At 45.5% G+C, this 9,616-nt stretch overlaps 1 protein-coding gene across 7 annotated transcripts in view; it reads left to right on the top strand.

Moving 5' to 3' along the window:
• ADRB1 (adrenoceptor beta 1) overlaps positions 1 to 9,616 on the top strand; it is a 43,600-nt gene that overhangs the window by 21,029 nt on the left and 12,955 nt on the right. For 2 of the 7 annotated variants that reach the window (XR_003254177.1, XM_026069655.1), the window contains one exon: positions 1,541 to 4,290. The exons of 3 other annotated variants lie outside the window; for them this stretch is intronic. The gene's annotated coding sequence lies outside the window, so the exon portion shown is untranslated. Of the gene's footprint in view, positions 1 to 3; positions 21 to 1,540; positions 4,291 to 6,460; positions 6,479 to 9,616 lie in introns of those variants that run through there. 2 more of the 7 variants (XM_026069659.1, XM_026069657.1) reach the window with 2 other exon arrangements.

Here is a 9,616-nt window from a genome sequence, read left to right as displayed (position 1 = left end):
CAGAATAGGGGAACTTTTCTGCGCTGAGGTAAATTGCTGCAGCTTTGCTGAACTGGGAAACCTGGATTTCCCTGCAGAAACTTGCTTCTACCAGAAAAGAAATTACTTTTCCCACAGTCCTTAAGAAGGAGAAATAAAATTCGTATATACTGGATGGACACATGCCTGAATTTAAGCAAGATCCCATCCCTGCATCCTCTGTGTGTTTAGTTGTCTTCACTGAAATCAGTGCTACAGCTCTGCTCATGCTGTCGTGCAGCAGTGCAGTGCAGGCAGCACTCCCGAGAGAGAGACTGGGTCAGGTTCATGGGGCCTGCTTACATCTGTGAGTGTGGAGGACTTGGTCCATGTAATTCAGGCAACCCAGGGCCATGCTTGTTCCACTCAAAGAGCTCAGTCAAATCAAGGAGCCCCTAAATCCTGTAGCCTTCAAAGTAAGAAACTTAGCATCTGCTTCAGATGGGTGAACTTCAGGGATTTGGCAGGGTTGAATGCCTACTGCTGTTGACTTGTCCAGGGGAGGCTTGTGATGTTGCAGCATGCACCTTTTTAGGGCAGAAACGTTGTTTTTCCACCAAGTACACTGAATGCTATGGATGCAATTTCCTGATCCAGGCTCTTTGGATTGAACTGCTCTTTTGAGTTGCCCTAAGGCTCATCAGGTCATGCTAGCCAGCCACCTACAGTGCATCAGACCTCTGCTGCCCAATTAGCCAGCCCCCAGGAAGGTCACTGGGAGGGCTCAAGTGGCCTCAAGTAGGAGTTGACTCATGCCCCATGAGGTCAAAACAAAATGTCTATGCATATTAAAAATTATTATGGAAACTGTCTCATTCATGCACAAAAGCCACACTTCAAACTTTATCATTATATTTTAAAGGGAAAGAAAAATTGCATAAGACCTGGCATGCATTAAAATTGTTGSCCTGTGAAAAAGTCCCTTCCCATAAACACAACTATTTCTTGGGGTCTGGCACACAAGTAGGCATCTGAAGCTAGCAAACTTGGACCCTTTCTGCGCTCCTTCAAGGCATTAATTTATCTGTAGCAGTGATTCATTTCTAGGCTCATCCTTTGTGTCATCAAGACTAATCCAGAGCAAACACTTATGGTCCAGATAAAAATATCAGGAGATGGGGCTTTGTGAAATGAGTGCTTCAGGCCCTCTTAAATATAGCAGCAATGTCAGCAAATGCTGCTTGGTGGCAGAGATGGGTACTCAGAGCATCTTACATACATGCTGCAGCACTTGGCTGTTAGGCCTTTGTGGGAGGTTTGGCTCTGTAGTAAAATCCTGTCCCACTGATGTTGGCTAGGATTTGACAGTGGAGCTGCTTAATGCAGAGACCCTGTAGTTCCCACAGCCGCCATCTGCAGCCTGACTGTATTCCAGCGAGAGTGAATTGCCATGTCCCAGGGAGCAGTATTCCACATATCACCTTGTCAAAAAGAGCAGAGAACTGCTCTGCATGCACAGTAGGTGTATTTTTTCAGGAAAAAAAGAATTAATGCAGGTATTAACCAACAATTTGTCATACAGCTTCTAAAGTCAGCTTCTGATGCTGTGAAATATGCAGCGAAAGATGGATACTTTTCCCTCTCCTCTGGCATCCCTGAAGTTCTTCAGTGCTGGAAGTGACCAAGAATCACCAAGTCTAAGGCTGTTTTCTGCTCAGCAAATGGGAGAAACCACCATGAACACATCTGCTGCTCACTGCAAGTGGCTCTCTCTTCTGGTCTGGAGCCATGGGGCAAAGCAGCTCAGCCTTTCGATCTGTGCATCCCTTACTCCTCAGCTGGAAGCCTTCACAAGACAGGCACATTAGGAGCTGACTTTGGACACTGCAGAAGCACTGTCCACCTCCACCCAGGCATGGCCCAGTAGGCTGGACACAAAGCATTTTCCATTTAGCATTCTGCTGTGCCTCATGAGCGCTGCCCTGTGACACCACACACACAGGCCCCAGCTGCAGGGCCTGAAGGCAACCACATTCAAGCATCATGTTACAGCACTACGAGAAACAACCTACCTGCACCTTCTGTCCACTATTGCAATCACAACACCCTTTTTTCCCTAAAACACATTCTGTTTACTGATCTAAATGAAAAGAAAGCCAATACATCACGTGTCCTGCAGACCCATCCCTGGTCTGTGCATGTGGAGAGTGGGGAGCTTGACATGTCTGACGAAGGCTGCAGGCTCTTGGACTGTCTTGCCCCAGTGTTTTGGGCTGACTGTAGAGTGTTCAGCTAACTGGGTTATACTGGTTCCCTCCTGGAGCATGTTCTCCTGACGTCAGGAGACATCCAGCTGCTATGACTAAGCCCTTGCTATATTTCAGAAATCCAAAGAAAAAATATTTCTTGAAAGTAAATTAGTGTTTTGTTTTGAGAAACAGAATGACCCATCAGCTTGGCTGCTTTCGTGTATAAGATAATGTTTCACGGGAACCTGCTGGGCACCAAGCAATAACACGAATATCTTGCCTTCCTGCCTTCCAAGCTGGCTTCTCCTCCTTCGATAGGCTTGGAATGAGCTCTGGAGGTCTAACTATGGAGAGTAATGATGTGTGAAAGCTCCCTTTCATTTTTCACTCTAATTTTTTGGAAGGTGGAACATTTTACAGTTGACAGTACCATGCTAAAGCCATATGAGGCAAACAACTATTTTTAACCAGACGGACACTATTTGAGAGTCTACTGCTGAATCATTTTAAACAACGAAGGAATCATGACATTCAGAAGTGTTTCTGCAGAAGCCGGTGGGGGGGGGAGGGAGGGGGGATGGAAAGGCTTTTATCACGCATTTGTTCCAGCAACTTTTCAACTACTCCCAAGAATATGATTACAACCATCTCAAAGACACACTGTCTGTAAAGTTACTTTGAGTAGTGGCTGCATTTTACAAAATGCTTTTGCTTTGAGGCAGACAGATGATCAAGTTAAAGCAGCTTGAGAGGCTACCTGTGTTTGCTAAACTCCCTTCACATCCTGACATGGTGCTCTGAACCAGACCAAATGGGAGAAGACGCTTGAACTTAGACTTTTCATCGTTGCACTTCCCACGACCCCATCATCCCATCACACATAAGAGCAGTTAGCTGGGTACAATATGCTGAGCGCTTGTGGGACCACAGTCCAGAGTGAGATGAAGAAAGGGTACCCTTAGCCCTATTTTGTATGTCTTTTCTGTATGTCTTTCCATGTAAAAGAGAAAAACATTGTTTCACCCTCCACTGCCCATACAATTGCAAAAGTGGCCTCTTTGAATAACTCAAGTTGCAGCTGTATGAAGCTAGCCTTATGGCTAAACGAAGGGATTTTCTTCCTATTTCCTTTTTCTAACACATCTCAAAGTCACAGCAACATCTCTTCTGGCTGAAGAGGTGGAAATGACTCACTAGTGCATCTCCTTGCACAGGGAAAGAGAGTATCACAGTACGGCTTACTGTAACTCTGAGAGGGGCTATGACCCAAACTGTGTTATAAGCCAAAAAAACAAAGTACAGGTGTTTAAATTGCAATAAGTTTGTTCATAACAACACTGTAGGTAGCTGTTCTTCAATTAGATTCGCCCCTCCCCGCCAAAAAAGAAAGGGAATGAGTCACTTTTRCAGTAATCTCTAACACTTACATAAAGATGACTGATAACCAGTTTTGGATTACCAGTAAGCTATAAACCCTGTAATTTCATCCCAGAAAGTGCACTGGGATTCTCCAGACTATTCCTGCCTGTGCTGCTTGGGCATCCCCTGAGAACAGCACAATTTATTCCCTGCTGAATGTGGTGGTAAAATGCTGACTTCGTCCTGAGAGGTTAGCGTAAAGCCCACRTTAAATTTTGCAATGTTGGCTAGATGGGTGGAACTCCCTGAAATCTGTGGAGCTAGTCCAGATGTAGGTTCTCCTGCCTCTTCTGAATACAAACTACTAGTATTTTGCCTCCAAACACAAGATCACTAGAGGATCAGGAAAGAATTTTTCATCTGTGCATCAGAGAGCTCTGACATGTTCGGCAGAGAAAGTAGGTCATCGCTGGAGGCAGAACAGGGAACTAGATGAGTCTGTTAAGGCAAATCCCGTGTTTCTTAAGGATCTCTAACCAACCAGGCACAAAGTACTGTTCCCCACTTTAAAAATCTCTTGGCCACTGCTTTTGATCTTGTGAAGTCCAGATATGCCAAGAATGAATAGAGTCAATGTTCAGCATATTAATGTGAATTAATGCATACTCTATTTATATTCACTCAGAGCACAAGAATGATAAATAAATACATTGGTTTTGGTTATGCTCTGAAGTTTGTGGCTCCTTTGCATGTGTAACACTTGGCCTCGGAGCTGAGCTGAGCCCGCATAGAAAAGCTGCACTGCTCGAGCACACTGGTGACAACGCCAAGGGCAGGGAGGAATGCTTCTGCAAATCGACCCCACTGTAGCCTGCAGAAAGCATTCTGCAATGGGAAAACAAACCTCCTTCCATGACCTAGTTTCAGACTTGGTCACTGGCCTGTCTTCTCAGCGTCACTGAAACCGTGGTGGGACACATGTCCCAGGCCCCCTTTAGCCCAGTCTCTTGACTCTGAATTCCCAACCCTGCTGCCCCTGGATTGCTCTGTAATGAGAACAAAAGTCAAACCCTGCTCAAGTATGCCCTGCAACAAGACTGGAGTGGCGTGTGCAGAGATAAGGCTTCACAGAGAGGTCCTACGTCTGTTTGTCATGCAACAAGACATGGTTTCTCACTTTGGGGGACAAGGGAAATTTCAGACTAACCTTTTCTCTACCAAGCCATTAATGACATTTACAGGAACGGTAAGTGCAGATTAAGAGTATTTCTAGTTGCCAACTTAGTGGCAGTCTTGAATGGGGAGTCTGTTGCCCAAGGTAGGTAGGTTGCAGCTCTCCCTGTGTCTCTGCTGCACTGCATTTGCCTTTGCAAATGTCCTAAATGTGAGAGAAAAGAATGGTGGACTCTCTGGCTGCCAGAACCCCCAAAATTAGCCAAAGGGACTGGAAACGTCTCCTTTAAAAAGTCCTCAGTCAGCATCTCCAAAATGGGTAATGGAGATCAAAAGAAGTGATCCTTAAACTCAGAGACTGCTTTTAAGAACAATCTCAAAGTGAGTGGAACTCAACATGGCCTGCTGTGATTGCCACCAAACTCTGCACAAAACTCAGAGCATTGCAAAGGCCCCTAACTTCAGATAGTTATAGCTATCACTGTAGCTGTCACCCGGCTTTGCTCTTACATGCAATGGAAAGAAGTGAGAAGTAGGGTTTGCATTGCTAACTRTGATCTTAAAAAGAGTGTTTACTGCCAAGTTCACATTTGTGATTTGTTGGGCCCTTGCAAAACAAGAGACTCTTGCAGCTCCCATGGGACTCAGCTCCCAAAAGGGAGCTGGTTTGGTCAGGCTGGAGAGCAGAAGGTGAGGGGGATCTAATTGCTGTCTTTAGTGACTTTAGGGTTTGTAGGGAAGGCAGTCTTCATTTTCACTAACATTTTCATATGAGAGGTAAAGCAGGGTCCCAGGCAGGCTGTGGGATCTCCATCCCTGCAGATGTCCAGACCTTGACCTAACTTGGAAGTTGGCCCTGCTTTGAGCAGTGTTTGGACTCAGGGTCCCTTCTGGCCTGAGGAATTCACTGAGCCTAACAGCTACTAACCCAGCCCTTTTCCCTCCACTAGTGACAGAATTGCACAACAAACTCCAGTTGTGCTAACTCCTCTTTGCAAGCCCCGCAGCTTTCCTGTCCTTTAGATACATCATCTACAAAATAAGATGTAGGATAACAATAAACTGTAGGATAACAGCTACTTTCTCTGCTGACACCCCCTGTCTGAGGGTCCTATGCATCACAGCAAATGTAACAGTGACTTGAACGCAAGGTATGACTACAGTGTCGCAAAACACTTTCAAGCCCTTCAAAACCCTAGTCTTCTCCCCTTTTCCCTTGGGTATTTCGTACTGTCCCTGTTCTCACCTGTCCTCTGATCTGGGGAAGAGACCGTTCTCTATTTTGACAACAGCAGGCCTGGCTAGCAGGTCAGTGCTCAGTGCTGGCACTTCCTCAGCTCTGCGTAGCACAGACAGGCACTGCGGTGCGCCTGTGCCCTGGGTGCACCCCAGCCAACAAGCAGAGCTTATTGTCATGGCCTAAACTTATTTCCCCTTCATACTCCTGGCCAGGACCTTGGTGTCTGCCACACCTTCAGAGCTGGAGAAAACCGGGACCTATAAAGTAAATGCTAGACAAGTTTCAAGCCATTTCTTCACATCTGGGAGCACAGCTAGGGTACAGCAGCAACAATTAGAGCTCAACACTGCCCCTATGGACACTTTGGCACCATGGGCTCTCATTTGAGATGGAACTGCACTCTTTTTGCTTTGATTGAAACACATCCCACCCAAAGACAAGGGACAGTATTATCAGTCTTTCAATTTCTTGGCTTTCACAGGGAACATTCCTGTTGCTAATCCTATTCCTTGAAGGACAGAAGAAAGAAAAGCTCCTACAGGCCTTGGATTCTCCTGCACAAAACCAATATGCTCCTTTACTCGAGGAAATGTGCAGTTCAGAAGGCTGCTAAATGGCATCCGGCATGCTCATACTTGTACACCACACATGGCTTATTTTATCCCCAGGTCTGTAATCTTGAGTAATGGGGCCTGACGTGTGTGTTTTTCCATAACACAATCTCTTCAGGTCAAATTAATTCTATGATTTCCATCTGCTTCCTCCTCTACATAAATGATGAAGACTTCCTGAAGCTAACGGCCAAACTTGCTCAAAACTGGGCATTAAAATTAATCCTTTGTTCTTAAGTACTTTCTGTAGACTGATTTACTCCAGGTTTTACTTCTCCCTTTTTTTCGCATAGATGTGTAGGTCCCAAAGCAGCAGACAAAAGAGGTATTTTATAGGGGGGGAGAGAGGACGGTGGGAAGACCAGGACAGTGTAGAGTGTGAAGTGACTTGTAGGTGGGATTGAGCCTGTCTTTATGCTCACAGTCACAAAAATTGCAAAAAGTCTTTGCTGAGATCTTTCTGTTGAGTTGCTGTCAGGGTCTGTGCCTGCATGTGGGGCAAGGGCAGTTTTGTGGCTGTAGATCAGGTCCCTGAGCCTGAGGTTCACCGCAGACTTCCTTTCCAACCTTGAATGAGCTCATGCCTGCACCCTGCTTCCCTGTTCGAAGGATGAGGTCAGCGATCTCCTAGACATTTCTGAGAAAATGTTAACCGAGGTCTGTGTTTAAAAATATCGGTCTCTGCTTACCAATTTCACAGGGTGCTCTACAACCAGGAGTTTTATATTTGAGCCCAAGTAACACTGTGCCCTGTAGGTCCTCTTTGCATTAAGAGGAACTGAGATTTGGAGGGGAACATCTTGTATTGTGCATGCATTTCCCCTCTCCTGCTTATCAGGCATTGCATCATGTTGCTTGTGCTAAAGTCTAAAATACAGATGAAGCTGTGAAACATGAATAATCAGTAGATACCCCAGAAGTACATCCAATTAAGAAAGGGTGTTGGGTGAATAAAATGTATTTTACTCCCTCATCAAGAAATGTTTGTTCATTGCTTTTTAGTAAAATATAGGGGTGGGACTGAGCAAGGAGATTTGTATCTTTGTGTGGGCACTATACAACTAGGCATTTTATCATACCTAGTTTATTACTTGAATGGAATGCTAGCAAAAGCAGTGCTGGGACCACAATATTTTCATAACCTGTGAAAGGCATGGAGCAGAAGTCTAGACAACATAACCTGTATCTCCCACCTGCAATGCAACCAGCAGAATTTATCTTACTGGTAGGACATCTCTCAAGCAGAGATCTCAAAGCCCTCGGTGGAGTGTATTCCTTCTCTTTTCAAAAGGGCATGATGCTCATCACATCCTTATCCAGCTTTAGCATGACTCTTTGTTTGGGCAAGATGAGGCATCCTCATGCAGAAGTCTAGCTTTCTTAGGTTGTTCTGCTCACCAAATGGATCTGCTCTAGTTGTAGTTTTAGACGTGGTGGGTTTAAAACTAATCTAGCCAAAAGTTTACAAACCTGAGCATGCATTCTTCATTCTTCCTTCAATATCACTCCTCAGAGAAAGGTCTGGTTGGTGCTTTCTGTAAGGTTGAGGTCTTGCTCTCATTCAGATGGTGTGCTGCCACACAGCAAGGAGAGAAGGCAGCTGTAAGCAACATCTCCCCCATCAGGCCCCTTTATTGTAACACTGCTTTAAGCTAGGTCATTTGCTTTATTTGTGTTTGTTCTTGTGTCTATAGGTTCAAAGAATCACCCATTTTTACCTGTGAATTATGGGGTCTATATCTGTGTTACACAAATAAATACTGTAGGTGTTTTTCTTCTTGATTGTCCTGCGAGTAATTTATATTCTACTGGCAGCAGTTGAATTATGTCATTGCATCACTTTATCTGTTTTTCTTGGAGGCAATTTTGATTTCCTTGGCATTACAGTGAAGGCATCTTTGCAGACCTGTGCACCTGCTAGCTGTACACTCAGTCTCCCCTTTTGTGCACCTTGCACTAGCCTCTGGAAGTCTAAACTTTGCAAAGTACTTATTTTGAAATTCTTTCCTTGCTAGTTCACAAAGGCCAAGATAATTTCTCTTCCCCTTAATTTTGGTATGTGAAACCTTTAAACTTTTCTTTTTGATAGTAGTGTCTAGAAGATCCAGGCAAGAACCAGGAACGATTCATGCTGGGTTCTGCATAGGCAAAACCCAACAATCCCTGTCCCCAAGTGTTTCTGAGGTAACCTTCACACAAGACAACAGATGGATACGGACAGAAGAACAGAAGCATCAGGAAATGATGATGCAGCATTACCCAGCATGACAGACATACGTGCTTGGCATGTTAACCATTTTCAGACCTTTGCAAGCAGCAGTGTAAAGGGTTTTTAAAAGAACCGTAAATGATGAATAGTTACTTTTGAGGCAGTTCTTTTGCAGTGCTTTTCCTTCACTGCATCCATAGCTCTACTGTAACATGTCCCTCTTTGTATGTGCACCTTTCCAAAAGATTGAATTTTGGCTCGTATTTTTCCCTCAGCTATTTTTCAAACCCCACTCCCTAGTCCTGGCTGTTCTGCTTTGAAGGTATCGCCAGCTTCCCACAACATTAGTGCAGGGCTCTTGGTGCTTTCACGTTCAAATCCTTGCGTTTTTCATCCTCACTCCTGTGATAATACAATCTCCCCTCCCTTGCAAGAGCTGACAGGCAAATCAGACATGTATAGTTTGCCAGTGCAGAGTTGTCTGTGGTCTTATATTACCGATTATATTTCTTACCGATTATATTCCCCTCAGCATGTCCTGCCAGGAGTGCCCCATGCAGCGCTCATCCCCGCAGTGCTGCTGCAGGATGCTCGTGGGGACGGAGCGCGCGAGGGGCACCTGGCTGACGGGCCCAGTGGGCCACCTTTGCTTTCAAGGGGCACCAGCAAACGGCGCCTTCACCACACGAGCAGGATGGAGGGCAGGAGCGTGGCTGGAAGCCGGCTCTCTCCTCTCGGCCCAGGCAGCCCTGCCGTGGGCCTGGGGCTACGGGAAGCTAGCTGGCCTGTACCCCGGGGGCAAGCATGGCTTGTGTCA

This window comes from Apteryx rowi, unplaced genomic scaffold (assembly GCF_003343035.1).
Source record: "Apteryx rowi isolate R43461 unplaced genomic scaffold, aptRow1 scaffold_3, whole genome shotgun sequence".
NCBI lineage: Eukaryota > Metazoa > Chordata > Aves > Apterygiformes > Apterygidae > Apteryx > Apteryx rowi.
The sequence above is the reverse complement of the archived record's forward strand: the minus strand, read 5'-3'. Positions and strand labels throughout refer to the sequence as shown.